This window comes from Felis catus, chromosome D4 (genome assembly GCF_018350175.1).
Source record: "Felis catus isolate Fca126 chromosome D4, F.catus_Fca126_mat1.0, whole genome shotgun sequence".
Lineage (NCBI taxonomy): Eukaryota > Metazoa > Chordata > Mammalia > Carnivora > Felidae > Felis > Felis catus.
The window spans coordinates 42834961-42847959 of record NC_058380.1 but is presented as its reverse complement, the minus strand read 5'-3'; the positions used below and the strand labels follow the sequence as shown (position 1 = coordinate 42847959).

At 37.8% G+C, this 12999-nt stretch overlaps 1 protein-coding gene and 1 long non-coding RNA gene across 8 annotated transcripts in view; one reads left to right on the top strand and one right to left on the bottom strand.

The window, feature by feature from the left end:
• ADAMTSL1 (ADAMTS like 1) overlaps positions 1 to 12999 on the bottom strand; it is an 883534-nt gene that overhangs the window by 840503 nt on the left and 30032 nt on the right. The gene's annotated exons all lie outside the window — the stretch shown is intronic.
• LOC111557491 lies at positions 393 to 5992 on the top strand. The gene is made up of 2 exons (XR_002737530.2): positions 393 to 519; positions 5599 to 5992. It is a non-coding gene; the product is annotated as an uncharacterized LOC111557491 (long non-coding RNA).

Genomic DNA, 12999 nt, shown 5'->3' with positions numbered 1-12999 from the left:
GTGTCTCCAAGGAAGGTATTAAAATCTCTTCAAAAAGCATTAGAAGGTAAAATGTGTTCATGAAAAATGCAACTTTCTGTCCAATATTTGATTTACATAGTATTAGTCTCATGGATAACTGTGTCGATGTGGATTTAAAAAAATGAAATACTAATTTTTCCATGGTATTTGGTTGACATTTCAGCCAATATTTAAAAAATTCTTTTCTCCTTTGAAAGCTTTCAAATTAAAGAAAAAAAATGTTTCCTAAAATAAAAATTGAATAAAGAAACATAAAAATACAAGCCCAAAAGACATTATAACCACAATCCTAAATTTGGAATTTTTCAGAGCCATGCCTCAGCAGACCAAGCAAATTAAAAAAGCAAAAGACTTCCTTTCCTTTTGCTGACAGCACAGCCAAAAGAGTCTCTTGTCCCAGGTTCCAGGAAAGGAAGAGACACTTTGGTCACTCAACAGCCTGACAGATTGCCAAGCACTAGGGGGCCACATGGAACAAGCTCCGCAGTCACACGGCAGGTGGGTTCTTCTCTATTCTTTTTTACATTTATTTATTTTGAGAGAGACAAGGAGTGAGTGGGGGAGGCACAGAGAGAGAGGGGGGCATAGGATCCGAAGCGGGCTCTGTACTGACAGCAGAGAGGCCAATGTGGGTCTCGAACACATGAACTGCGAGATCATGACCTGAGCCGAAGTCAGATGCTTATGTGATGGAGCCACCCAGGTGCCCCAGCTTCTTCTGTATTATTAAGAGAAAGTCATGGCATGTATACGCAAGGTTTCCACCTTTAGATCATTCTATACTTTCCACATGATATAACACACATATACAGCATATGAAACATAAAATATGTACATGTAGCTGATTTTTCATTATTTTGAACTGAGGTCACATCCATTTGCACCTAACCCGTATCTTGCTAGCTGGATGCAAGAAGTTACACTTCCTAAGGGGCCTCAGGAGTTCAAGAGCAGCCCAGGACCTTTTCACCTTCAGCTTGACAGACTCCAGGTCTAGCACCATCAAATGTCTAAACTCGAAGGAGTGGGAATTCAGGAAGTTTAGGGGAAACATGAACCTTTCCCGTACAGAGTGATTTCCACTTTTAGTGAAAACCCTAAACAGACCTGTGTTTAATTTTTTTTTTTTCCCTTCTAGAACTTAACGTTGTTAACTTAGACTGAAACCCTGGCCCTCTACTTCCCCTATTCTTGGGATCTAACCCTTTTATTTGTACAAGAGAACAAATGCTTCATGGGCACACTGAGGGACAATTTAAAAAGTTGAGCACAGCCCCCTACCATGCTTCAACAGTTCTATATCTCCTGAGCTTGTTATGAGCAACTATGTTAGGGGGCTGATTTCTAATTAAAAATGTTATACAGCTATAATGATTTTTTTTTTTCAAATCCAACCATTCTGAAAAAATATATAATAAAATACAAGTCTCCTTAACATCCCATACCCTCTGAGTCCTTCTCTGGAGGCAATTACTATTCACAAATGTCTTATGTATCTGAATTTAGATATAGAAACTAAGATAAAGACTATCTTTAAACTACCTTAAAAATTTAAGATCAATGAATGGCAGGTGAAAACTCTTTGTTCTTCCACCATTGAGAGGTGCCAGTCAATTTTTAGAATCTGGGTTGGTTTTAGTGACTTGAATAAGCAATAGAATGTGACAGAAGGAATGTTCTAGAACTGCCAAGGCCAGGTTATAAAAAGCCTGGCAGCTTCCACCTGGGCCTTTCAGAATGTTCTGTGTGGGAGAAGCCAGCTGCCTTCTTAGAAATCTTACTACTCTGAGATTGCCAGGCTATAAGGGAGCCCATGATTTCTATAGGAAGTGCCACTTGGGGAGAAGAAGAAGAGGGGAGAGAGAGATCTCTCTGGATAGCCCTCCAGCTTCTAACTACCCCAGCCTAGACACCAGACTTGTGAGTGAAGAAGCCATATTAAATATGGATGTAGTATGGAAATGAAAAGAAACCTAACCACCAGCCAGACAGATGGCCCCTTCAAGCCATCCAGCTAACTCCAGTCACTCACTCTACCTTAACTAAGACGCCAGTTATCTGGAGTAGCAGCAGGCCTTCCCAGGTTTATCTTGCCCAAATTTTTCCTGTACAAAGTCAAAAGCATAAAATCTTGGTTGTTTTGAACCATTAAGCTTTGGAGTGGTTTGTATTGCAACAACAGACAACTGAAACGGTATCCTTCCAGAATTTTTCTATGCATATATAAGCATACCTTTTTCTTTCTACATGGAGCCTGAGACTTAAGGGTTTTGTTTTCAAATATAATGTTCTATCTTTCTAAATCAGTGCATACAGACTTACTTGATATTGTTGAACTTTGCAGACTACTAAACCAGTCCCATAATGGACATTTAAATAGTTTTAATTATTTTGATTTTACAAACAATACTGAGTGAACTAAATCTTTGCATACACGCATATCTGTAGGACAAATTACTATAAGTGAAATTTCTAGATCAAAGACACTTTGCTTTTGTAAAGACAGTTCTTAATTCTCCTCTTAGAAACCTTCTCTCTCCTTTAATAAGTAAGGCCAACCTCAATTGTTGCCTAGTCTGTGAACTCTCCCAAGATTCTTCCAGGTAGAATGAATTACTCTTCTTTCCTGGTTTCCCTGAACACAATGCATTTTAACTATTTCCACTAGTAGAGTATGAACTTCCCAAGAGTACGGTGTAAGCCACAATTATCATACAACCTGAACCACCTAGTAAAGTGCCTTAAGCATGCTCTTACTCAAAGGTTGTAGAATGAATAAATGAAGGAATGGATAGATGCACTTGTGTAGATTGTGACAAATGGACCACTAAGCATCAACAGCAGCAGTAAGAACAGCCTGAACTTCTAGCACTGTAGTGACTTATATGACAGAGATTTGTCCTAAAAGCAGCTCTGGTTTGTTGACCAAATTGCCATGCAGTTCAGTGTTATGAAAGGTACAATCAAAGCAGATGCCAAGGCCCCAGTATACATTTGAGGGAAATACTAAAGTTCACCGGGGATGTCCTTCCACTGGCCTGGGGAGCCTCAGGGAAAGCAGCTGACCCTACAGAAGAGAGTACACAAGAAGATTCAAAGGCTTCAGAGCAGATGCTGGAGTAATGTGTCCACTTAGGTGTCCTATCAGCCAATTATTTGTGCTCACACCAGAGTCTTGGGGAGAAGGTGCACAATAAAAGGTAGATCTCTTTCAATACTGTTGTGATTCATAGACTGTCAGAGTTCTAATACTTTGATTTTTCTAATGGAGAATCCAGCAAAGTTACTGGGTTTATTTATTCACTCATTCAACGAGTACTTATTAAGAGCCTATTGTGTGTCAACACTGTTCTAGGTATTGAAGATACAACAGTAAATAAACAAAGTCCCCCTTATTGTACAGCTTACTTATAGTGTGGGGAGGCAGGAAAAGAACCAAGAAATAATGATTTTTAAAAAGCCAGTAATTTTTAAAAAGTTAGTAATAAGAGCCAAGAAGAAAAACAAAGAATGGTAAAGGAGAAAATGATGAGGCAGAGTGTTATATTATATAGATTCATAAAGGGAACAGGGGAGCTAATGGTAAGAGATAAACCCAAAAAGGGGTCATGAGACTAGATCACAGTAGGGCTGAACAGGTCACCATAATGATTTTGGATGTTACACTAACTCAGATGGAAAGACTTTGGGAGACTTTGAGCAAGGAGTATCGTAATCTGATACCAAAATAATAAATGAAATACATAACATTTCTCCATAGTAATCACATAACACTCCTCCACAATGATAATGACCAATTAGGAAAATACAATGGGAGAAAAAGATCTCATTCTCAATAATAACCAGAAAGTAACAATGAGGCAGTTAAGAAGAAATCCAACCAAAGATGTACAAGACCTGAGAAAATTACAAAACTTGATCAAAGGACATAGAAGATCGTAAGTGGAGAGATACACCAAATTCAAGAATGGAAAGATTTAATATCAAAAAGATGTTATTTCTACCCAAATGAATGGAGGTAATCAGTGTAATTCCAATCAAAAAATTTTATGAAAATTGACAAACTGATAATAAAATTCATATGAAACAGTCAAGGTATGAATAGAGCTAAGACATTCCAAAGAAGAGTAGAGGAGGAGCAGCAGAGTGGAACTGCCTTTCAGGTAACAGGACTAATCGTATGATAGCATATTAAATTGCAGTCATTAAAACATGGTTTTATCTATGCAGGAATATTCAAAAAGAACAACAGAGCATAATGGAAATCCCAGACACAATCCTATGCTTGTAAAAGAAAACAAAAAACCAAGAAATAAAAAACTGGGTATAAGAGGGAAGGCATCATAAATAGAAAACTGATACATAGTCAGTAAATTGTGTTAGAATAGGTCAATTTTCCATGGGAAAAGAATAAGTTAGATGTCTTTCTCACAGGGGCGCCTGGGTGATTCTGTCCGCTAAGCTTCCAACTCCTGATTTCTACTCATGTCATGATCTCACAGTGGTGAGATTTTGAGCCCCTCTATAGGGCTCCATGCTGGGCATGGAGCCTGATTACAATTCTCTCTCTCCCTCTCCCTCCGCCCCTTCCTTGCTCGCTCTCGCTCGCGCTCTCTCTCTCAAAAAAAAAAAAAAAAAATGTCTATCAGACAGTAAGCAAAAAGAAATTCCAAATGGATTAAAGACCTACAAGAAAAAGTAAAACTTCAATGAAAATAAAAACATATTTTTATGATCCAGGATCAGAAAGTTGATCATAAAAATAACATATATAACAGAAAAAAAATTAATAATTTCATAGAATAAAGAAAATTATGAACAAAAATAAAAGACAAGCCACATATTTGAAGGAGATATTTGCAACATATATAAGCAGTGAAAAATCAGAATCTGTTGTATATAAAGATTTCCTACAGATAAATAAGGACTAACAACTCAGTAGAAAAATGGGCAATAGCTATAAATAGTAAAACACAGGAAAAGAAACTAAAATATCTAATAAAAAGGTAATTAACTTCACAGATAATCAAGGAAAGGTATGTTAAAATTTCATGATGTGATACCATTTTGAACTCACCATGTTGACAAAAATAAAATGTCAAGGGAAAAGGACATGGGAAAAGGAACTTAGGTGCAGAGCTGGTGAAAATACAACTACTTTAGGGGGGTATGGCAATATGCATGAAGTGAAAAATCTGCAATTACTTTTTTTTAAGTTTATTTATTTTGAGAGAGAGAGAGAGAGAGAGAGAGAGCGAGCAAGCAGGGGAGGAGCAGAGAGAGAGAATCCCAAGCAGGCTCTGCACTGTCAGTGCAAAGCCTTACATGGGGCTCAAACTCACAAACCATGAGATCATGACCTAAGTCCAAGTCAAGAGTTGGACGCTTGACCCACTGAGCCACCCAGTTACCCCTGCAATTCTTAAGACTAAGCAACTCCATTACTCTATGTACACCCTGGAGAAACTCTAGACAGGTGGATATAGATGCATGACAAAAATGGCCCCTGAAGCTCTTGTGTAGTAGCAAATTATATGAAACAACAGTGTGCTGCATGTCTCTTCTCTACCCTCCCAGATTCAGAATCCACCCTTCTCCAGGATGCTATGCCCTGGGAAGCTAATCTTCAAGGAGTACGGCAATGATTCCCTTGGCCCTTTGTCTTCCAGTTGGGACCATCCAATGAAGAACCCCAACAAAAATCAGAGGAAGAAAAGAGAATGCAGTCAAGGTGTTCACTCTCTTTTTGAGGAATCACAAGAAAATATGTGGCTGCATCTCTATGAAGGATACAGCTCCTGCCAGGCCTCTCTAGACAGCTCTCTCTCTGGGAACAAACAGCCTGTGTCAGGCACAGGGTTGGTAATAGGTGCACTGTTCCTTCTGCAGGATATTGTACCCTCCCTGCTAATCCTGAAACCTTGCCCACAGAGTCGTAAACAAATCTTTTATTAAATTCTCATTTACCCAGCATGAGTGTGCCATCTCTTTTCTGTTGTGACTCTGATGGATATAAACCTATATGTTTATCAACAGAAAGGCATAAACTCTGATATACACATATAATGGAAATATTTAACAGCAATTAAAATTCGTGACTAGATCTCCATGTGTCAAGAAGACTAGATCACAATAGAGTGGCATGAAATAGTTCAGATTGCTTCAAGGAGTATAATATATATAACTTATACAAATGTTTAGAATTTTAAATGCATACACCCATACATATGTTGTTAAAAGTATAAAAATAGGGATAAAGGAACTGATGAACATCATGGTAGCAGATGTTTCCAGAGAAGGGTAGAAATAAGATTAGGAAAAAGATTCAAAGAGGACTTCACTGCTATTTATAATATTTAATTATTCCATAAGGGAAGAAGAAATGAGGCAAAACGTAATGCACATGAATTCTAAGTGGTAGGTGCATGATGTCTTTTATAGCATTACATATGCTATTGTCTTCTGTGGGGAAATAGGTTCTACTTACATAAATGGGTTAGAAAAAGGTCTAGGGTAGAAAGTCGCCACCATAGGGTGAACACACTTGAGGTTTGCTAGTGAGATATTGTTATGGGATCACAAGTACTTTCTATCTGACTCTAATATACTATTGTACTTGGATCACAAACTCCACTTGCCCCCCCTCCCAAGACCCTTTGCTTCTTATACACACAAGTTAATGATTACTGTCTTTTTTCTCCACGTTCACCATGTGGGTAATATCTTGTGAGCTCAATAAATACAGAGACCCCTGTTCAGGGTTCTTCTCTCCTCCCGGACATTAGCCTCTCTCGTATTCAATTCTGCATCTGCTCTCTTGCTGGATAAGAGAGAACTCCAGACTCATAGTCTGCAACAGTTTTTCTTTTCTGTATTTATAGCGCCCCCCCCCCAACTCAACACAAAGCACTATGATAGTAGCAGGTAACAAAATTTGGGGTGGACACTGGTTTTCCATTTTTCTGGTGTCAAAACAAGGAGTGGTGACAAGTCACAAGCATTTCAGGGAATCCCATCAGAACTTGTCAGAGTCCATGTGGCCTTCTCTGTAGAGACTGGTGCCACGTGCTTCCGGGAGTGCTACCGTGGAGAGTGCTCAAGAGCCATCTGCACACCGTGCATGTCAGTCCTAGAGAAGAGAGATGAGCGAGGCCCTCAGGTTTCCACTCTGCTGCCCAAGAGGAGTAAGACAGAAACATACCGTTCTGTTCAAATTCTTGAGAACTAGGCTACTATGGCTTGGAGTGGCTGGGATTCCCAAAAAATTAATAAAGGTCTTAAACAGTTACAATATGTGATTAATGAAAAGGAAACACCAATCAGCTCTCTTCTTAGGGCCCTGGGATGTTTACCCCATTAAACTATAAATACAAAACCTTCACTCTCATTCAAAGCCCTGCTTAATGGTAGATATAATCTAACTCATTTTTCCTTGACCAACTCACCTGCCTTTAAACACCTGCTGCACAAACTATTAAGGCAAGCACTCTATATCCCCTCACTGAGCTCGGCTCCGAGTTGCTGTCTCTGGCCCTCGTAGAACATCTTCCTCACTTCTACAACCGGCTCTCTCAGCATCCTGAACCCCTCTTCTAAAAAGTGGTCATAATTTAATCTCTCATGCAAACTTCTTTACTCAATATAAAGGTTCCATAAGTATGTGCATTTTAAACGTTTTTTTTAATACAAGTGTCATATTCTTTAACATTGTACCCCTTCATTATATACTTAAGGTCATCAGATACTAGAATGTCAGTGATTTATAGTGGGATAAGAGTTTGGAACCATATGGATGTTTCTAACTAATTATATGATCCTGGATAAGATGCTTCAACTGCCTGGATCTCAGTTTCCTCCCTGTTAAATGGGAGTAATAGTACCAGGCTTGTAGCAGAGTATATTACAGTCATGTTTACACCTATTGTCCTAGTATACCATCAAGTCTGGCATTTATCCTATTGTTATTGTTTTCATTTTTAAACTATTCTTATTGGGGTGTTTGGGTGGCTCAGTCAATTAAGCATCCTAATTTGGTTCAGGTCATGATCTCATGGTCTGTGGGTTCGAGCCCTGCATTGGGCTCTGAGCTGACACCTCAGAGCTTGAAGCCTGCTTCAGATTCTACGTCTCCCTCTCTCTCTTTGTCCCTCCCCCACTGGTGCACACACACTCTCACTCTCTCTTGCTATCTCTCAAAAGTAAATAAACATTTAAAACAATAAAATAAAATATTTTCATCAACACTTGCATTAAAGTAAAACCAAAATTGTTTAACTAGTTTCCAGTTTCTTCTAATATTGCAGTAAAACACATTGTACTTCAAGTTTCTGCCATGGACTTATCTACTAATATGTGAGACACTTGTGCAGACAAGAGTTCTATTTTATTTATAATAATCCAAAACTGGAAACGTCCCTGGAAACCTTTTCCCATTAATAGGTGAAAAGTTAAACATATTGTGATATATCCACATGATGGAATATTCCTAAGTAATAAAAAGGAATGAAGTAATGATACACGTAACTAGGATGAGTCTTAAAATAATTATGCTGAATGAGAAACAAAAAGCATGCTGTAGGATTCCATTTTTATGAAACCCTAGAAAATGAAAACGAATCACTGGTTACAGAAAGCAGATCAATGTGGTTGCCTCGGGCAGAATGGGGGAAGGTGGGAGGGTCAACAGAGAGAGATTTCAAAGCAGCACAAGGAAACTTCTAGGGGCTGATGAATATGTTTATTATCATGATTGTGGTGATAATTTCACATGTGCACATGTGTCAAAATGTATCAACTCTATGCACATTCTTGAAACATGTGCAGTTTATTATATGTCAATTATACCTCGATAAGCCATTAAGAAAGAGTTCTCACTGTAACATGGGGTTAAATCTAGAATCAACTAGTATCAACTGAAGCTGTTTTCTAGATACTTTCCTGTCTTGACAGGAATTGTATTTCACTTACAAGGATGATATCGATGACACTCCCTAATGCCACTAGCTTCAGACACCTACCCCTGGTCTCAAATGGTGGTAAGAGTATTCTACACTGCTATTCCAGCCAACCAGCTGATACGCTAGTCAGCTGGGTTATGGTCCATGTGTTAGCCTGTGAAAGGCAAAGGTGATAGTTCACCTGTCAGCTGAGGTGATGGGAAAAGGGGCGAAGTACAATTAACTATTTATGAAATGTGTATAGGAAATAAAGGCTGAGCAGTCCCACTGGAGAGCAACTGAGTGTAGTCTGCATACTTTTGTTATGGTGGTTTCATCATTTATTGTAGTGAAAAGCTGCAGCTATTTAATTTTTTGGTAATGCTTTGTAATATTGCAATGAACCATTTGATAAAAGTGAGCTCAAAAAAAAATGAAATAACATATATACAATGGAATACTACTTGGCAATAAGAAAGAATGAAATCATGCCATTTGCAGCAACATGGATGGAACTGGAGGTATTATCCTAAGTGAAATAAGTCACTCAGAGAAAGACAGATTCCATGTTTTTACTCCTATGTGGAACTTGAGAAACTTAACAGAAGACCAAGAGGGAAGGAAAGGGGAAAAAAAATAGTTACAGAGAGGGAGGGAGGCAAACCATAAGAGACTCTTAAATACAGAGAACAAACTGAGGGTTGATGGAGGTGGGGGAGAGGAGAAAATGGGTGATGGGCATTGAGGAGGGCACTCGTTGGGATGAGCACTGGGTGTTGTATATAAGCTACAATCATGGGAATCTACCCCCAAACCAAGAGCACACTGTACACACTACATGTTAGCCAATTTGACAAATTATATTTTTTAAAAAAATGAAAATATGGGGCGCCTGGTTGGCTCAGTCGGTTGGGCAGCCGACTTCGGCTCAGGTCAAGATCTTGCGGTCCGTGAGTTCGAGCCCCGCGTCGGGCTCTGTGCTGACTGCTCAGAGCCTGGAGCCTGTTTCAGATTCTGTGTCTCCCTCTCTCTGACCCTCCCCTGTTCATGCTCTGTCTCTCTCTGTCTCAAAAATAAATAAACGTTAAAAAAAATTTTTTTTAATAATAATAAAATGAAAATACATAGTAAGAAACAAAGAACAGAAGTTCCATTTCAAAAGAGGATGGAAAACTGGAACAGAATGTTTGTAGACATTTACCATCCACCACGGGATCCATGATGAATCTTTGACCACATGAACACCAGAGACCTCAAGGTGCCTCAACAGTATCAAAATCTATTTGAAAAACTGATTATTTTCTGAAAATGGTGCCTGAAGATGATGGCATAGCAGGTGCAGCTACATAAAGTATTTATGTATTGCTCTGTGATATATAACTTGGAAGCAAAATAGTTGTTCCTCTAATTTTTTCAATTCCAAGCTTTTTTAAAAAAAATGTTTATTTTTGAGACAGAGAGAGAGAGAGAGAGAGAGAGAGAGAGAGAGAGAAAATAAGTGGGGGAGGGGTAGAGAGAGGGAGACACAGAATCTGAAGCCGGCTCCTGGCTCTGAGCTGTCAGCACAGAACCCGACGTGGGGTTCAAACCTGTGAACCAGGAGACCATGACCTAAGCCAAAGTCAGACGCTTAACCCACTGAGCTACCCAGATGCCCCCTCATTTCCAAGTTTTCTTGTGTACGTAAGAAAAGTGAAGCAATACAATGAACTGAATGCTTGTCTGACTGGCGTTGATTTGCAAACAGTTAAGTGATCACTGTCAAGGATGCTACAAAGAGAAGTCAGTTAAGTGAATGCCAAAAATCATTTGACTCCTTATATACTTCGTGGGAAAGGAGCTTTGGGAAGTTTACTCTGTCTTCAGTGAAACAACTGACAATAGTGTTGATTGCTATGTATGGAACAGTTAAAAGGTCAACATTAAAGACAAAAGTATTGGGGCGCCTGGGTGGCTCAGTTGGTTAAGTGTCCGACTTCAGCTCAGGTCACGATCTCATGGTCTGTGAGTTCAAGCCCCGCGTAGGACTCTGGGCTGATGGCTCAGAGCCTGGAGCCTGCTTTGGATTCTGTGTCTCCCTCTCTCTGCCCCTCCCCCATTCATGCTCTGTCTCTCTCTGCCCTAAAAATAAAAATAAACGTTAAAAAAAATTAAAAAAAAAAAAGACAAAAGTATTTATTTTCATGATATAAGTACCAACACAAATTTAGTAGAATATAGCATACTGGAAAAAACAATGTTCTCACAAAATTAAAAAAAACATGGAGCAGAAATATACTTGAAATAATTTAAAATTGTGCCCAAACTGTTATAGTCAACCAATCAAAATAGCCGTAATTTACAAAAATTACCAAGTGTAGTGTTAGTGTATGTATATGTGTGTGTCACAAGGACAATGTCTTATATTTTTCAGTTACTTTAACTACTTTATATATACTCACACTAATATAGATATGTATATAAACCTACACACATATGTATATAGTCACATATATAAAGTAAATAAAAACAAAACTTATATGTAACTATATATAATGTGTATGTGTACAGTTTCATAGTTAGGTACATGTATGTATACACACAGGCACAAAGCAACTAGCAACAAAACTTTAGTGGCAAAGCCCATTTTGCTTGCACATGCTTCTGTATGGCAGTATTGTTTTTCTCCTTGCCCTAAATCATTAATCAGATTCTAGAAAACTTGTAGAACAATTTCAAAAGTCAACCTTAGTGTCCTATAATTGACCTGTTTTTGTAAACAAATCCTCCAAATTTTATTGCATTCTGCTAAAACTCTATTAGAAACCTTTAATGAAGTAATCAAGGTATCAGTGAAATGTTGAGTTAGGTTTTTGAAACTTTTAACAAACTGCCATTCTAAAAGCAAAGCTTTTGAAGAGGAAAGACATTAAAATTGGTTCCTAAGAAAGAAAGGAAGCAACTGAAATAATTAAATGAGAGCTCCTCAGATAGTGTGCAAGATTTAACTGAAATTCTCTAATTGCATTTTGTATTAGCTTCACTGGTAGGAAGAATCTTTTGATGGAAATTGCCATATTTAATCAGAAAATTTACATTAGATAGAATGAAAAAAGTTTAGAAAGCCCTCACATTTCACAGCATCTAAATTTAGCAAAATATTAAAAAGGATCACGGTGGCACAGAGTATTTGATGGATTTAGTTTTGTAAACATATTTGTGAAAGAAAAGTCTTCTAAATGGAGACTCAAAGAGGATAAGCTCATTTATGCTGAAATAATTATACATTTAATTATAAAAATATAAAATTGGGAATATTTGCTACTTATTAGAATGTTTTCTGACTTACCAGTTACCTGAGTACAAAATGACAAAAAAAAATTGTTTCAAAGTTATTTTCATCAAAAATGTTAAGGTCTACAAAGAAGAGACATGACGAATATAATAGTTTGAAATATATTCATTAAAAATGCAAGCTGAGGGCTCTGCACTGTCAGCAGAGAGCCCAACGCAGGACTTGAACCCACAAACTGTGAGATCATGACCTGAGCTGAAGTCGGACACTTCACTGAGCCACCCAGGTGCCCCAAGTGTCCAACTCTTGATTTCCACTCAGGTCATGATCTCATGGTTTTGAGATCCAGCCCTGCCCACATGGAGCTCCATACTGAACATGAAGCCTGCTTGTCATTCTCTTCTTTCTCTCTGCTCCTCTGCTGCTTGGGCTCTCTCTCTCAAAAGAAATAAGCATTTAAAAAAATAGAATCTTCAGAAGAACACAAAGGATATTTTATTAGAGAAAGAAATGTCAATGCAATATATATATATATATGTATACATGTATATATATATACACACACGTATAGTATATATTTATAATTATTTTATTTACATTTATAAATGAATATATCTGTTTATATTTATACATAGATATATTTATAGATATTTTTATTTATTTATATAGATAGAGACCTTGGATAACCATTCTACTATTCAGAGAATCAACATAAAGAAATTTTAACATTTTAAGTTAATATGAAATAATGTGATTTTTATTCTTGGA